Source organism: Gekko japonicus, unplaced genomic scaffold (genome assembly GCF_001447785.1).
Source record: "Gekko japonicus isolate JY-2015 unplaced genomic scaffold, Gekko_japonicus_V1.1 scaffold5746, whole genome shotgun sequence".
NCBI lineage: Eukaryota > Metazoa > Chordata > Lepidosauria > Squamata > Gekkonidae > Gekko > Gekko japonicus.
In genome coordinates, this window is record NW_015171676.1 from 27,344 (window position 1) to 44,197 (window position 16,854).

At 45.0% G+C, this 16,854-nt stretch overlaps 1 long non-coding RNA gene across 2 annotated transcripts in view; it reads left to right on the forward strand.

The window, feature by feature from the left end:
- The window catches only part of LOC107117844, a 24,590-nt gene extending 9,017 nt beyond the window's left edge, over positions 1-15,573 (forward strand). Inside the window, exons 2-3 of one of the 2 annotated variants that reach the window (XR_001482748.1) lie at positions 7,830-7,935; positions 15,260-15,573. This is a non-coding gene — a long non-coding RNA (uncharacterized LOC107117844). The remainder of the gene's footprint in view (positions 1-7,829; positions 7,936-15,259) is intronic. The other variant, XR_001482747.1, reaches the window with a different exon arrangement.
- Positions 15,574-16,854: the final 1,281 nt, after the last annotated feature.

Genomic DNA, 16,854 nt, shown 5'->3' on the forward strand with positions numbered 1-16,854 from the left:
CAGTTAGACCTGCTTAGGGCTCAACCAGGTCTACTCAAAAGTAAGTCCCAGGATATGCACTGGGGCTTACTCCCAGTAACGTGTCCTTTGGATTGTAGCATATACATAACACAGAGTATTTACATGGCACAATTTTAAATCACTCAAATATGCATTTAAGATTATCTCAGTAATTCTTACGATAGCTGGGCAGTATTATTTTCCAGCTCTTAATTAATTGGTCTGTATTAGGACTATAAATCAAAATGTCCCACTACTAACATGCAGAATTTAGATTAATGTGAAGATAGCTCTTTCATGAACAGACACAAGCGGAAATGCCACATTAAAATTGCCGATAATTAGTGTCAGCCATATCTCCTGCTCCTTGACAGTTTCCCTGCAGAGGCTATAACAAGAGTCTTGACCCTACTTAACTTAACAGATCAGACAAGATCATGGTTCCAAGATGGAATGGTTGCAGATCCAGGGAAATATAAGAGGGTGGCTAAGCGCTTTATTTACAGGCAAGAAATCAGCAGGAGATTTGCAAGTGGAGAATGGATAGCTTCGGTGACCCAAACAGCATGGTTTGAGAGAATAAGATGCCAGCTAGAGAGCATGGTTGATTTATTTGATAGCATCAGGGAACCATTTATGGGCCATATGATAGACGTACGAAAAGAGATATTGATACAGGAGGGGGCTGTTGTGCTTATGACTGCATGAGACAAAATAACAAGATCCTCGAAATGTGAGAGATGGAAAGCAAGATATGATGTTGATTTCTTGGTCATTTTAAAACTTACTTTCTTGGCAGTCCCTTCAAATAACTACTCTTACTGCCCATGGGATTTTGGACATATTCATATGTTATTGTTCAATTTTGAAGTTCTCTTCCCATTATGAACTTGCCAAAGCTTAAGCCAATAGTGCAGTACAAGACCTTTCTATGTCAGCTGCAGTTGCTATGATCTGCCCTATGGCCTTGGGACAAGGTTGGATATGTGCGGTTAACAATAATAGATTGGTTGTATATAATCATCATATTATAGACATCAAGCAGAAGCAAAATATATGAATTCCGTTTCTTTGGGCCAGAAGAAGAATCTGCTCTCAAGCCACAACTGCATCATGGCAACCCTGTCCACAGGGCTTTCCAGGCAAGAGAAAAGCAGATGTGGTTTGCCACTGTAGGGCTGCCAAGTGGGGGCGGGTGGCAGGTAACCCCCCGCTTCGGAGTCCCGATTTCCGCCGCCGTGGAATCGGGCCCCGGGGGGAACTCCGCCCCCCGAAGCGCAGCATGGCCGCGTCACCAGAAATGACGCAACCACATCAATCACATTGGGGGCATGGCCCCGATCGTCGGAGGGAAAACTCTATGGTTCTCCCTCTGACGATCGGGGCACACCCTCAATGTGTTCGACGTTACGCGTCACTTCCGGTGACGTGCTGGCTTCGCGCGCGCATTAACGGAGAGCTCCCGGAGCCCAGCGAGGCTCCCCCACCAGTAGGAAAAATCAACTTGGCAACCCTATGCCACTGCCTTCCTCCATGTAGTAACTCCAGTCTTCCTTGGTGGTCTCTCAGCCCAGTTCTAAGCATGGCAAACCCTGATTAGCTTCCGAGCTCTGATGAGCACGGACTAAACTGCTCTGTGGACCAGAGAATCCCCTAATACCCATATTGATGTCTCCTACTTCATACCCTTCCTTTTCTCCTTCAGAATATGGGTGTGCCCACGGCATACACAAAAAAGGAGGTATACACGAATGCCCAGAGGCAGACAATAGGAGACCTGAGGGAGCCCAGTGCTTCGTTACTTCTTTAACTTATCAAGTGAAAAACAGGGCTGCATCCATACACAGTTGGTTATTGGGTTGTCGTCATGCTATAATAATAATTCACAACATGGTGATTGACTGCTATTGTACAACAATTGTGCAATATCTAGTTGTCAAATATCCAATAATCTGTTGATGCATCCCAGGACTCTATTAGGGTTGCCAGCCTCCAGGTGGGGCCTGGAAATCTCCCGCTTTTACAACTGGTCTCCAGCTGACAGAGATCAGCTCCTCTGGAGAAAATGGATGCTTTGAAGGGTGGTCTCTATGGCATTGTACCATGCTGAGGCCCCTTCTCTCCCCAAACTCCACCCTCTCCTGGATCCACCCCCAAAGTCTCCAGGTATTTTCCAACCCAGACGTGGAAACCCTAGACTCTGTGCATATGCAGCAAAACTTTATAAGACTTCTAAATGCAACTGGTTGTAATGCAGGAGAGGTAGACATATGTATAACACTCTCATTCACATCAGTGGTCTTTAAGAGTACTAACCTTTGGCTGTATTGTGCCCTAAGATTTTAGAATAGGTAATCTTTGGCTGCACTGGAACAGGATTGGAACTGTCACTGCACTCCAGCAGTTGGTTACTTCCTAGGTTGTCTTGTTTGTCCAGGAAAACCCAGTCGCAAAAGACTGTTACAGTGCAACAATATTCAGCAATGTGTGGGTGCAGCCTTTATGGAATACTGGAATGATGAGTAGGAATCAAATGTCTATAGGGTTATTTTGTTTTTGCCGATCAAATTGAAATGTTCCCTCTTCTGCTTGTCTCTACTTCTTTAAAATTATATTTTGTTTTGCCATTTAAAGGGATACAGAATAAAAAGGGACAAAAGGGAACGTGAGAAGCATAAAACATCATTTGTGAAACACATTTTAAGGACACTGCATAATATAAGAATATAAAACATGAAAAATAGCATGACAAATCAAAATATGGTAAGATAATCAATGCTTCGACATAATATATTTCCATATATATTTCCGTTATTTCCTAACTATAGGGTTAGGCAAGAAAGCATATAAGCAAGGAACATAAGGGAAGAAAGGAGTAAAAAAACACATTTTTCTTATCTTTATACAAGATTTATACTATCATATCATTAGTAAATATGTAACTATACAAAGTTAATAACTATGAGAATATGATTACATGATTTTGAATATTAATCAATTGAAATTCCTCTACCAGATTTATCCATCTCTACTTTTTAAAAAAATAGCAAAAATGCAGTGCTCGTGCTTATATTGCACACATTAATAGTAAATGGGGAAAACAGAGGGAAGAGGCTTACTGCTTGTTATTATCCCGTTCCTTGAGACACATGCTCTTTGTGGGCAAGGCATGCAGCTCTGGCCTGCACAGCTGATTTTAAAAGAGCACAGTGGTCGGGAACGGGGATTAGCCACTACAGAACAGCTGACAATAAACAGAGCCATCTTTTTTAAAAAGAGAGAGAGAGCAAGAGGCTGCCACCCCATTCACTTAACTGCTGCTGATACTATTTAAAGTAGTTCCTTAATGCCCCGACCAAGAACATACTGTGCTAAGCGATATACAAACTGATGAAATGTATGATTGCTAGTTCAAGTCTGCAAGCCTGTCACTCGGAAGGGAGTGAGCTGTCAGTGCTAACAGGAGGGCAGCAACATGGGGACACCTGCATACAAGGTAAGGACAAAAAATAACCTGCCGATGACTGATTGTGCCCTCCAGACAGAATATTGTAGGTAGCTGAACATCAAGTACAGGGAAGGGGGGAGGGGAATTAGTCTGCTTGAGCTCCTAACAGTTTACGGCAGGGGTGTCAAACATGCGGCCCGGGGGCCGGATTAGGCCCCCGGAGGGCTTCTATCAGGCCCGCAGTGGAACTGGCTGTCTTCTGCTTCCTCTTCCAGTTCTGTTGCTCCTGTGTCATTGTAGGTTTGCAGGTTACAGATACACACCTGAACAGCATACTCAAAATTGCAACAGCACAGACATTTTGATTTAATAATTCAGAGCAAGAGGTGTCAGTTATCAGACACTGTTAAATAAACAAAATATTGCAAGAGTGCTAATGTTTTAAGCATGTTTTTATTTTAAGTTAAAAAAAAACCTTTGTGTCCTTTATAAAGTTTATAACTCTGCTACCTGGCATTACATTTTATGACACACATGGCCTGGCCCAACAAGGTCTCATTTATGTCAGATCTGGCCCTTGTAACAAATGAGTTCGACACCCCCAGTTTACAGTATCCCAGCTGGCAGAATTGTGGTTGGAGCAGGCACTGTCAGAGGCCCAGAGGGGCCTGTCCCACTTTAAGCTTCTGGGGCCTCTACCCAAAATGAAAATTTTAAATGGTGATGCATAGTCTGCATAAGTCCTGCCTGGGATAGCCCAGGCTAGCCTGATCTCATCAGATCTTGGAAGCTAAGCAGAGTAGGCCCTGGCCAGAATTTGGATGGGAAACCTCCAAGGAATACCAGGGTCGTGATGCAGAGGCAGGCAATGGCAAACCACCTCTGAACTTGGGTTGCCATTTGCCTGGTGGGGGCAGGGGAATTCCCTGATTTTGTGCACTCCCGGTGTGATGTGCCTGCATCACCTGGAAGTAACGCTGATGACGTTGGGGGGGGGGGGGAACACTCTGGCTTTTGGGCAAAACTCTATGGTTTGATGCTGATTTTACCATAGAGTTTCCCCCAAAATACAGAGTGTCGCCACCGACATGCCGAGTCAACATCACTTCTGGGTGATGCAGGCACATCACATGTGATGTCACTGTTTCGAGAGGAATGGGGGGGGGCAATGTCATTTCCCACTCCCGGAACATTCTATCCCCGTGCCCCTGCCGGCGGGTGAAAGGGACCTGGCAACCCTACTGTGAACACCTCTTGCCTTGAAAACCACATGGGGTCACCATGAGTCAGCTGTGATTTGACAGCAGTTCTCATCACAAAATTCAGGAAAACGACTTGTGAAGCGTCTCAAATGCCCCCAAATTCACAATATTCTAAATCTGAGGCCATCTTTGAGTTTGAGGCCCAGACCAAATGGCCTTCCTGGCTCCTCCTCTGATTGGCCCTGGTTGGGGGATGCCTGCTAGGAGGCCTGAGCTGTGTCACCCCACTCTTGCACTGCTTCTGACATCCCTTGATGCCTTTCATAAAATAACTTACAGAGTATGGAGACTTTTTTCTTTCTGTCTTCTGCTGATATTTCACCACTAGCACTCCAGTCCCTACAGATATCTTTCTGCCCAATGCCGATTTGAAACTGTGCAGCCTTCTGTTCATCATACCACTTGTCTGCCTCTGGGTCTGCAAATATCAGCTTCATAACTTCCCTCCACTGGGCCCAATTCTCAGCTATATTCCCATGTTCAAAGTGCATAGGGAATACTTGCCTGGTGCTGAACTCCATTCGGTTCAGTCCACTTTTCAGTTTGCCTTTAGTTCTGACACCATGTTATGTATCTGGCCTCTCACCAAGAAGTGTACACCCAAGGCTGTAGCTTGACGTGGGACCTACGGGGCAATGCCCCCTCCCAAATTCGCACGACTCTGAGAGCCTGCCCTACCCTGCACTCTCTGTTCAACTGTGGCTGCTCCACCCCTTCACTCACTCACTGTGGCTGCTGTGCAGTGACCAGCAGGGCTGGAGCGGCTTCCTGTGTGGTTCCCAGGCCTCACTGCAGCCTTGGCACTGGGGGGGGGGGGCTGGGCAGCAAGGCTGAAAGCACCACGTCTCTCCCAAGATGCACTGCCAATGTCTGGGCAAGCACAATCACAGCAAAGGTGGTGGGTGAGGGCCACCTCCAGCCTCCCCCCAAGTCCTTCCCACAGCTCCAACCAGAAATGCCCATTGCAAACGTTCCCTTTGTCCGGTCCCTGCTGGCTCAGGGAAGGGGTCGGCTTGGGAGGTGTTTGACCCTAGTCTATCCTCACCACGGATGGGAACATTTTATTCCCCCTCCAGCTCTTTCTCCCTCTGTGGAAGGCTGAAGCAAACCAGATTTCGTCCTTTCCTTCCTTTCACTGCCCACCGCTGACCGAAATAAAACCGGGGAAAGCAAAAGGGTGTAGTGATTTCAAACAGCATCCAGTGAAGGGTGCCTACTGAAGCCTGTGCCCAATGCCAGACAGATTTACTCCAGTGTAAGACTCCTGAAACCCCTAACTCTACACAGGATCATGTTGTAAATCTGGCAAACAATGGGACTGAGAAGAGTTTAAATGGATCACTTCTGTACATCCTAAATAGCCTGTCTCTCCCTGCCATACCCCTTCCTCTGCTGTGCGCTCCCTCCCCTCACTGTTGGGCACCTCCAGGGCTATTTTTGGCCAGGAACGCACAGGAACGGAGTTCCGGCTGGCTTCAGAGTTGGCCACGCCCACTACAGCCAAGACCTCTGCGTGCGTGGCTACAGAGGGAAGGCCTGGAGAGCGACACCCCCCCCCCCGGGACTCCCAGGGGGGGGGGGGGGGGGAAGGGTTGGGGAGGGAGGCATTTAAATACCTCTCCATGCCTTCCCCAGCCTGTCCAAGGGCCGGCTTGCCCGAGCTCCCCGCAGCCGCAGGGTGCCTGGGTATGCCAAGGGAAGCCAATTTAAACTAATTGGCCTAATATGCCAATGAATTTCTGCTGTTGGGTGTGGCCTACTATGCTAATGAGTTCCTGCTGGGCTTCTTCTAAAAAAAAAAAAAGCCCTGGGCACCTCCATTCTTTTTTCTCCTCCATCCCTCCTCCATCCAGTGCCCCCCAATGAAAATTGTCTAGCTACAGGGCTGTATGCACCTCAAAGCTTCAGTAACAGAACAACAACTTCTTTATTCATCCATTTTGAAAAAGACCTTCTACAGGGAGAGATTGCTCTGTCACCCCTTCTTTATTTACCAACAAAGGTAATATATGTTGTCGAAGGCTTTCACGGCCAGAGTTCATTAGTTGTTGTGGATTTTCCGGGCTGTATGGCCCTGGTCTTGGCATTGTAGTGACTGGCATCCTCAGAGGTATAACACAGAAAGATGGAGTACTCTCTGTGTCAAGGTGAGAAAATGGTAGGCAGGTAATTTATATCTACTCAGGAAGGTGGGGTAGGGCTGACTCACGTAAACAGTTGATGATAGAACCTAGGGTTGCCAACCTCCAGATGATGCCTAGAGATTTCCCCATATTGCTTCTTATTCCCCAGGTGACAGAGATTCATTCTTCTAGACAAAATAGCGGCTTTGGAGGGTGGACTCCATGGCACTATATACCATTGAGACCCCCCCCACCCAAACCTCCAGGAACTCCCAGGCTAGAGTTGGCAATGCCAGTTAGGAACGCTGTACATTAATTCAGACGGATGTGAAACAAGGACTTATTTTTGGAGCTCACTGTATTCTCAAGCACCTAGAATGTTTAAAAATAAGGACTGCCATACTTTAAGTTAAGAAGGAAGAGCATGCTCAGAATGCGGTCTCAGAAATAAAGGGAGAAAGAATGTTTACTAAGGATACAAACCCTTGTAGGATACTAACCTACCTCTCAGAGGAGCTGTGAGGATAAAATGGGGGTACCATTGTACACTGCTGCAAATTCCTTGAAAGAAGGTTGGGATAAACAATACACCAAATAAATCCAGTACCTTCAACAGTGATAGTAGACAGGAATTGTGTGGCTCTGTAAAAACTAAGAAAACTTTATTCCAGCATAAACTTTTGTGGACTAGAGCGCAGTTCTTCAGATACAGTATAATTCCATGTTGTTATAATCCTGAGAGGGAGGCTGAGTGGATCATGCCCTTCAGTGTTAAAGTTGAGGATAGTTTGTCCTACCTGGACTGAAATAGTTTGACATTGATTGCAAGGCAGCTAAAACAGTGCAATGAAAATCAATTGTGTATCCCTGATGGATCGGGGTCCCTTTCATGCATGTGTACACCCTGCTATAGCCCTGTATTTTGTAATACTTTCAAGTGATTTTGTTTTTCCTAAAAATGTTGGATATTGGCTAATCCCATTTTCTCCCTCACAGATTAAATAAACCAAAAAGAAGAAGAAAAGAACACACTGGCCCAAGTATTTGTCCTGACAGAAAGAAGTGATTTTTAAAAATTCTCTTCTGCAGTTTGTGTGGTAAGGTAAATCAGGAACAGGACTAATTTTTGGCATGTTGCAGAATCTTCTGGGTGTGATTTTATTTAAAATATTTATTGACCTTCTCTTCTTTAAAAATGTGTGAGGCATCATAGCCAGTCTTAAAACCTTGGTGAACATTGGTAAAACCAGCAGAATAAAAACAGTATCTACAAGCAATTTAAGAAGACAGATAAATGTGTTGAGTCACAATGATCCACTGGGCATTTCAGGCAAGAGATGATCAGAGGTGGTTTGCCACAGCTTTCCTCTGCATAGCAATCCCTGTCTTCCTTAGTGGTCTCCCATCCTACTTAGCGCCCAAACTGTGATAAGCCCATACCAAGCTGGGCTATACAGGCTGTTACAAGCAACTGAAATCTCCCTTATAAATAACAGACGAATGGTGGTGGCACTTCTCTAGAACATTCCACACGCTCCGGAATTGGTTGGTGCCCTGGTGTGGCACTCAGAATCTGTCCCTATCCACTGGCTGCATTGCTTGAGTCTCGCCTCCAACATTCTAAACAGTTTGCTGTTCATCTCCCCCTCATAGCCAGTCAGAACACAGAGGTTATTTGCATATGCAGCCTCATTGGCCTTTGCCTTGGAACACAGAGGTCGTTTGCATATGTATATGCATATGATTGGCTTTTGCCTCTAACATTCTAAACAGTTTGCTGTTCTGAGGTAAAATCTGTCCAATCTCCAGGTGAGGGCTGGAGATCACTCAGAATTACAACTGCTTTCCAGATGGCAGAGATCAGTTCCCCTGGAGAAAATAGTGGGCTCTGTATCCTTATATGCTGCTGAGGTGGCCCCCATATGACAGCCAATGTGACGTAGCAGTCAGGGCTTCAAAGCACGGGAGAGGCTGCAGGTGTGTGGGGGGTGGAAAGCTGAAGAGTGAGGGGAAAATAAAGGAAGGTTGATGATTGGCTGGGAAGGAAATAGGGTTGCCAACTCAAGGTGGGAAATTCCTGGAGATGTGAGGGATAGAGCCTGGAGAGGGTGAGGTTTCAGGAGGCGTGGGACCTTAGACAGGTACAAAGCCATAGATTCCATCCTCCAAACCAACTATTCCCTTCTGGGACACCATCATTGCCAATCTCCAGGTGAGGGCTGGAGATCACTCAAAATTACAACTGTTCTTTAGGTAGCAGAGATCAGTTCCTCTGGAGAAAATGGTGGACTCAGTGTCATTATACCCTGCTGAGGTCACCACAACAAATTGACACAGAGTGTCCAAGGCCGGGGCACCCGCCCAGAGCCTCTTTCTAGAGGCCGTTGTATTTATTTCCACAACGGGCCTTTTTCCTAGTACAACTATAAAAACATTAAATTCAGCAAGGTCACAAGGTTCTAAAGAACACAAATTAACCACTAAAGCTCTAAGTAAACCATCAAAAGGTCCAGGAGAATCAACAGGGTCATATACCCACTCTCTGTTTCCTGGTGATCATCTGTCTGTGTTACAAGGTAATTTCTGTCCAAAAACCAGGCCAGAAGTCAGACTGAAATGGGTTCATATAATCTGTCTCATCAAAGAATCTATGAAATTGTATGGCCAAGGCTTTACTGCTTATTGGTAGTTACTAAAATGCTCTGGGTCCAGGGATGGCTTCTTTAGGAGTAGTTCAGAACTACCTCCTTCAAGTTGGTTAGCATTAATGAAGACAACCACGCACTGGCACACTGTCACAAGAGAAGATGGGCAAGTATCTAGCTATGCTACACTTCCAAGCAACGTGCCTGTACCCTGGGTAACTAAATTCATCCAAGCAAACATGACGAACCTGAGCTCTAATAACATTCTGAGACTGGATTGACAAACAAGTTGCAATTGCCACTGTAGAAGTGTAAATTTTATAGTGGAAGTGGCAGTTCCAGCCTAGGCCTGGCAACAACTATAAAATGGTGATAGTTACATCTGGGGAACTATTGGGGAAAGCCTTTCATAGTTCAGTGACTGTTTATGAGCTCCACTGGCTAGCCTTTCCCCCTTGTGAATCTTGTTTGAATATCTGAAGGGCACGGCTAGGTGTCATTAGACATTTAACATCTGACCTCCTCTCTGGCATTCCAGCTGAAAATTCTGCAACAACAACAAACAGGAACTGCCCTAGCAACCGTCTGGACCAGATTAGTTGCTTGGTCCTCCTGTAAGGAAAATCTTTCTTTTTTAAATTCACATCAATGTCTCTGAAAAAGTTTTCTGATTCAACCTGAAGGTCAAAGTCTTTAGCACAGAACAGAAAGAAAAATGTATTGCAAGGGTTATAAAAAAACAGTAAACACAATATAGTATCAGAACAATAATTGAGATTAATGGGAGGAAAGAAGTCTACGAACCAAATAGGGCTAAGCTAAACCATATATATGAAAAAGTACAAATATTTATTAAGGTGTACACGTGTTAAAACTTTCCTGATTAAAAATTGCTTTGTCTAAAATCAGACTGTAAAAGCTTGTCCACTTTACATACAAATGATGGGTTAAAACTTTACAACCAAAGACCATACGTGTTTCGGCCCCTAAGGGCCTTCCTCAGTGGTCACTATTATCTATAGATTTTAGATCTGATTTTAGACAAAGCAATTTTTAATCAGGAACGTTTTAACACGTGTACACCTTAATAAATATTTGTACTTTTTCATATATATGGTTTAGCTTAGCCCTATTTGGTTCGTAGTCATACCCTGGGTTGAGTTCCCCCCCCCCTTTTCTTCCAGGAAAGAAGTCTAACCACATGGTATTGGCAAATGTTTGTAATCGACCTTAATGGCCTCCCTCACCAAGAAATCTGCTTTGGGAGGGACAATTTGGGGCAGAAAAACAGTGGAAGGAATGGCTAGATTCCAGTGCAGAAGCACCATAGAGACCAACAAGATTTTCAGAGTATAGGATTCTGAGAGTCAAGGGAGCTCTGAGTCTCAAAAGCTTGGACCCTGAAAATCTTGTTGGTTTCTAAGGTGCTACTGGACTCAGATCTAGCTGTTTGACTACAAACGGTTAAGTATGCAACTCAACAACAAGGTAAGTAACAAGTGAATCAGCTTCATTGAGAACGAGAACTTCCAAAGATCACACTGCATCAGACGACACAAGGACTCCACACACAGAAACAACAGTGGAGCATAGCTCCTTTTAAACTCTCCCGGGCTGGGGTAACCACGCCCTCACACAGTTAACATCCAATCATGTTACACAGATAACAACCAATCATTTGTCTGCCCTCCAGCACAGAGTCTTTCCATTTCATTGGTTACAGACATTGCTTCAGCCAGTGGTGTTGTTCCAGATTACAATCCGGCTGAGGTTTCAAGCTTAACATTACAAGTTAATGGCAAGACACAACACAAACCAACACAGCTAGCCACTGAAACTCTCTTAGTGGAAGGAATGAGACTGCTTAGTCGATCCCCATTTGTCCTCCTCTGGGCAAAAGCCACTTTTTACAAGAACACATGCCTGTTTGAAAAGCAGGTTGGGGAGACAGTTTGAAGCACAGAGGCAGGAAGCTGAGAAAGGTTCAGCACCCCCTCCACTCTGCCATTTCGCTGTTCTAAATTGCCACCCTGGAGTTTTTCCTGGGGAGGGGGGCTTTGGGGTTCATACAAACTTTCGCATGAAATCTGTAGGGAAGCCTTTTGTTAGGAGAACATAACAAATGTGGACTATCAAGGCTACTTGCAGGAAGGCAAAACTTCAGGTAAGTTAACACCTTTACATATATCTCCCACCATGCCTCGTAGTAGGAAGGAGGAGAAAGGAGGGGCAAAGGTCAAGTCAGCAGCCCAAATGAAGGCATTGTAGAAGCCAGCCACCCCCGCTCTCATCTGTCTTCCTGATGATCAGAATGATTCAGATCCCTTCAAGTGAGACTGAAGGGGACTTTCCAGTTTCACCTGAAGTGATCTGATTCATTCCAGTCATGCATGAAACAATAAATGCTTTAAAAACATTAAAAACCAACCTTTCTGCTGTCCTCCATTATAGGGATAAATTCACACTCCGTAACTGGTCAGAAAGGAAAAACACCAGTCAGGCAATATATTAAGAGATGTACTTACATGGCAGCAAACCATCATTTAAGTGTCATGGGCCCCAGTCACACAGGAGGATTTGCCCCGCAAGAGGGACGGATCGGGGGCGCATCAAGCGGGCGCGATCACACCACAACATCTGGGAAGCATCACGCACCCATCCCCGATCCGTCCCTTTGGCCTGAAAACGTGCATTTAAAAGGTACTAGCAACAGAGCACTACCTTCCGGATGATGCGCGGCAACTCCAGGCGTCTGGTCGGGGAAGCGCTGGTAGCCCGTCGCAGCCAGCACCGTTCCCCGTCCCACGCATGCGCACAACCGCGCTACTGCCGGGTTGCTGCACAACGTCTGATTGGCTGCCGGAGCATGGAGCTGCGGGGGCATGTCAGATCGCGCTCCTGCGGTTCTTTTTGCTCCGGCTCTAATTTGCCTCCCTTCGGCAGCGGATCATCCTGCTCGTGTGACCGGGACCATGGAAGCATTTAAATGTAATAACCAGCTCTTTGAATTGTGCCCAGAAGCAAATAAGAACCAGTGTGGCTCTTCTCAGACTGTTGAGATGTGTTCCAGTAACTAGAACGCATCAGCAATCTTGCACCAGTCGAAGCTTTTGAATAGTCATCCGAGGCAAGTCCCACAGAGACTGTACTGCAGTAATCCAATCTGGTTGAGATCAGTATGTGGATAACTGTAGCCAGATCCTGCCTCTCCAGGAATAGCTACAGCTGGTACACCAACCAATGTAGAACAAAACCACTACACGCCACAGGAGAAACCTGAGCCTCATTGTGTGAGCAAATATCTAATACCCCAAGATGCACATCTGCTTTTTTTCTGGAGAAGCGCAAATTCATCCAGTACAAGCAACTTTTCAATCCCTGGTTGTCATCAATGTGTCATATATTGCCCTTCAGTGGGGGTGCAACAGTCAGGACTAAGAGCCTGGCTAGGGTTGCCAAGTGTTACCTTCCTCCGCAGCAGGGGACTCCCGGGCCGATCACGGAGTGTGCGCGCGCGCCGCATCCACGTCACCAGGAAGTGATGTGACGACGCCGGGCATGCTGGGGTGGGGCCACGACCATCCGAGGGAAAACCATAGAGTTTTCCCTCGGATTACCGTGGCCCTGCCCCCAGCGTGCCCAGCGGCGTCACGTCACTTCCTGGTGACGTGCACATCGGGGCGGAGTTCCCCCCGGGGCACGATCCAGCGGCGGCGGGGAATGGGCCTCTGGGGCGGGGTTTTCCCCACCCCCAGGGGGAACTTGGCAAGTCTAAGCCCGGCCCAAGACAGAGCTAATGTACTGTGTAGGCCCAGCCAGCCAAAAGGGGAGACAGTCTTACATGAGGATATTGTCCAACATAATTAATAGGGTGCCAGAAAGCTTTTCTTTTAGAATTTTGTTATATTGGAATGGCAGTATAAGTTACAGGCATATTTTCATCATAGTTCAATCCTTTCAATCCCCAAAGTCATAAATCCTTTTATCTCCGCTGTTTATGAAGAAAAGATCAGTACCTCAGTCTTGTATGGACTGAGATTCAAACTAGGGATGCCAGACCTCACGGTGGGGGCGGGGGTCCCCTGGTTTCTTGGAGCTCCTCTCCACCACTGGCTCGCCGGTGGGCGGGAGGGAATTACTCCCCCCAGGCAAGAAGCTGGAAATAAATGCTTCACCAAACAACTTTCTTCTCCAAGATACCTACAACCTAAATGCTGATCATATATGCGTGCAGAAGAAAGGGGAGAGGAATGGAGAACAAATGGAAGGGAGAAGGAATGACAGATAAATGCAAGCAAATGCAATTTACATGGACTTAAGGCTGCAGTCACACACACTAAATAATCCACTTTCAATCCGCTTTCAGTGCACTTTTCAACGGGATTTTGCCAGTTCACACAGTAAAATGCAGTTGGAAAGTGCAATGAAAGGGGATTGAAAGTGGATTATTTAGTGTGTGTGACCACAGCCTTAGGCTTTATTTTCATTGGGGGGAAAGCCAAAATCTTCACACAAGGGGTGGGGTTTGGTGTGAGGTAAATGTTGGAAAAAACTGGAGGCACATGTAGACATTATAAGAAATACATAGGCAGGGAACTAGGAAGGAAGGAAGGAAGGAAGGAAGGAAGGAAGGAAGGAAGGAAGGAAGGAAGGAAGGTCATCTGGACTTGCTATGTCATTGGTTGCTTTAATGTATTTACAATCTCTTTGCAAACGAGTCCCACATTCTTTCATACCACTAGAATTTCATTAGCATGATGAAATGTTTTCATTTTAAAGCTAAAAGTTTTGCAGCCATAAGTAAATACCCAGATCAATCTTTTAAGTGTTAAAATCAGTTGTCAATCTTGTGTAAAAGGCTGAGTTTTCAAGGGAAAGTTAGTTAGGCCAATAAGAGTTCCAGTTCCTTTGGGTAGGGTCCTGAGGGTCTTGTCTGCTATCCATGCCCAGTGGAAGAGGCTCTTACACTAGTGGACATCTCCTTGTGCTGAAGGAAAACAACACAGTGAGCAGAACTGTTTCATAGAATCCAACTAACTAATAACTAACTAACTAATCCAACTAACTAATCATTAACAATTTTTGTCTTTTACAACTGGCTGATGGCCAGACGTTGTTTCAGTGGTTGCCTTGGCCCCTTTTGATTTATTAATACAAAATGGCAGTAACCAAAGAGTTCCCAGAGGGCATTGCCCAAGACTAGTAACAATAAATAGAGTGATGTTTGCTAATGCCATTTAATATCTCTCTCATAAATCAATCGTTTTCCAAACTTCTGTTAAAGGCTACCTTCAGAGGCTGAAACTGATTGGTGTATCAAGTCACCAGCACAAAACATGAATGCAAACTACACAGAAGAGGTGCAGGAGTCAAGTGCAGGTCACATTTACGTCGATAATATAAATATTTTCTATATATAATCAGCCATCAAGATGCATATCTCTAGGGGAATCCTCTCAAAAGTTGTCACGAAGACACTACAGAGTAGCAGCTGTACTGAAATGTCAGACGGGTTTACACAGCTGACTCAAGCAACTGAAAACAGAACATGGCAGCATCTCCATAAATTCTCTTTATCTAGCCAAGAGCGGCTTAATATAGATTTAGCATATGCTTCAGTCTCACTCACTCTTACACGAGTATCTTCTAGAATCGAGTTAGGTTATAAGTTCTGACAAAAAAGCACATATGGCTGTTGCGAATTTCATAGAACTGTAGAAATAACTCTTATGTTCACCAGTTCTGGTTGTTGGTGTTTTTGTTTTTAATTTCTTTCTTTAGGTACTTTGAAAAAACACCGAAAGAAAATGTCTGAATTCAGCCAAAACTCTGATCAAGAAGAAATCTATTCTGAAGACCTAGACGAAGATGAAATCTTAGCAAACCTGTCCCCTGAAGAACTGAGGGAACTACAGAGTGAAATGGATGTCATGGCTCCAGACCCTCAAGTGCCAGTTGGAATGATACAGCGAGATCAGACTGAAAAAACCCCTACAGGAAATTTTGATCACAGATCTCTTGTTGACTACCTGTACTGGCAGAAGGAATCAAGGCGTATGCATGAGGATGAAAGGGTCCCAGTCACTCTTTTACCATCTGAGGTAAGCAGCTGGAAATACTGTTACATCCAGTATTCTAAATTTTTAACACTGTACTTTTGATATACCTGTAGTCGATCTAATTTATTACAGCAAGAGCCAGTAAAACAGTACAATTCTGATATAAGGATTAAAACAATAATAACATAGGAATAATATACATCGAAATGACTTTTAAGCAATCGGTTATTTGCACCTTTTAAAGGAAAACATACTGAAGTTACAAACTGCCATGTTGTATTTAAGAGGTCTTCAGGGATTATTCTTGATCTGGTACTTCCAGATGAGATCGATGGATCTGAGCACGAAACCCTACATTTGTTATCTAGTAGTGAAGAAATGTCATCAGGTTTTTTAAAATGTGAATCAATCCTCTTATAAAATTAAAATGCTGTTGTTATACAATCATTCATAAAGTGAAAGTCTGATAACACGGTGTATGTCACAGCTAAAAACAAGATGCTGTATTGTTAGTCTAATTTCAACAACAAAAAAATCCTTCCTGGAAAGGAATTTAGGGAGGAGCTGTGGCTCAGTGGTAGAGCATCTGGTCATGGAAAAGGTCCCAGGTTCAATCATCAGGCTCTCTAGTTTAAAAAGACCAGGTGGTAGATGATGCGAAAGACCTCTGCCTGAGACCCTGGAGACCCACTGCCAGTCTGAGTATACGACAGTGACCTTGATCAAGGGTCTGATTCAGTAGAAGGCATTTTCATGTACATGTGAGTTGTCTTGCAAGTTTTTAAAAAGTATAGGCAGAGACAGTTTCAGGTGGGTCTTCTTGGGGAAGGTGTCACACAATTAAGATCCACCAGGGCTACCAATAGGTGGAGGGATGAGGGCATACAAAATGTCAGAGGCCTGAGTCACACTGGGGTTCAAGAATCCAGGCAAGATAATTTGGGGGGATAGGGGTAACACACCTGTTCTAATCAAATGCCTTGTTTGTGTTCTTCTGAATGTGAAGGGGACCAAAAATGTGCGGGCCCCTCAGAGTAAATTTTTGCCTAGGAGCCCTGCTTCATGGCCTAACCAAACGTACCTGTCCATTTAGACCAGCAGTTTTCAGCTCATGAGTCAGAACCCTCAAGTAGGTCACAGAGCGCCACTTAGTAGATTGCTAGCCAAAACAGAGCGGCCATTATGTTGGTACTTTGGGGGAGATACATGATGCTAATGCACAAGTAGAAAGCAAGAATGGCACACCTTCTGCCTGTCTTTTCATGCTGGTTAGAGGAACAGCAGGACGGAGAGGTGAGGTCACTCAGTGGTGGTGAA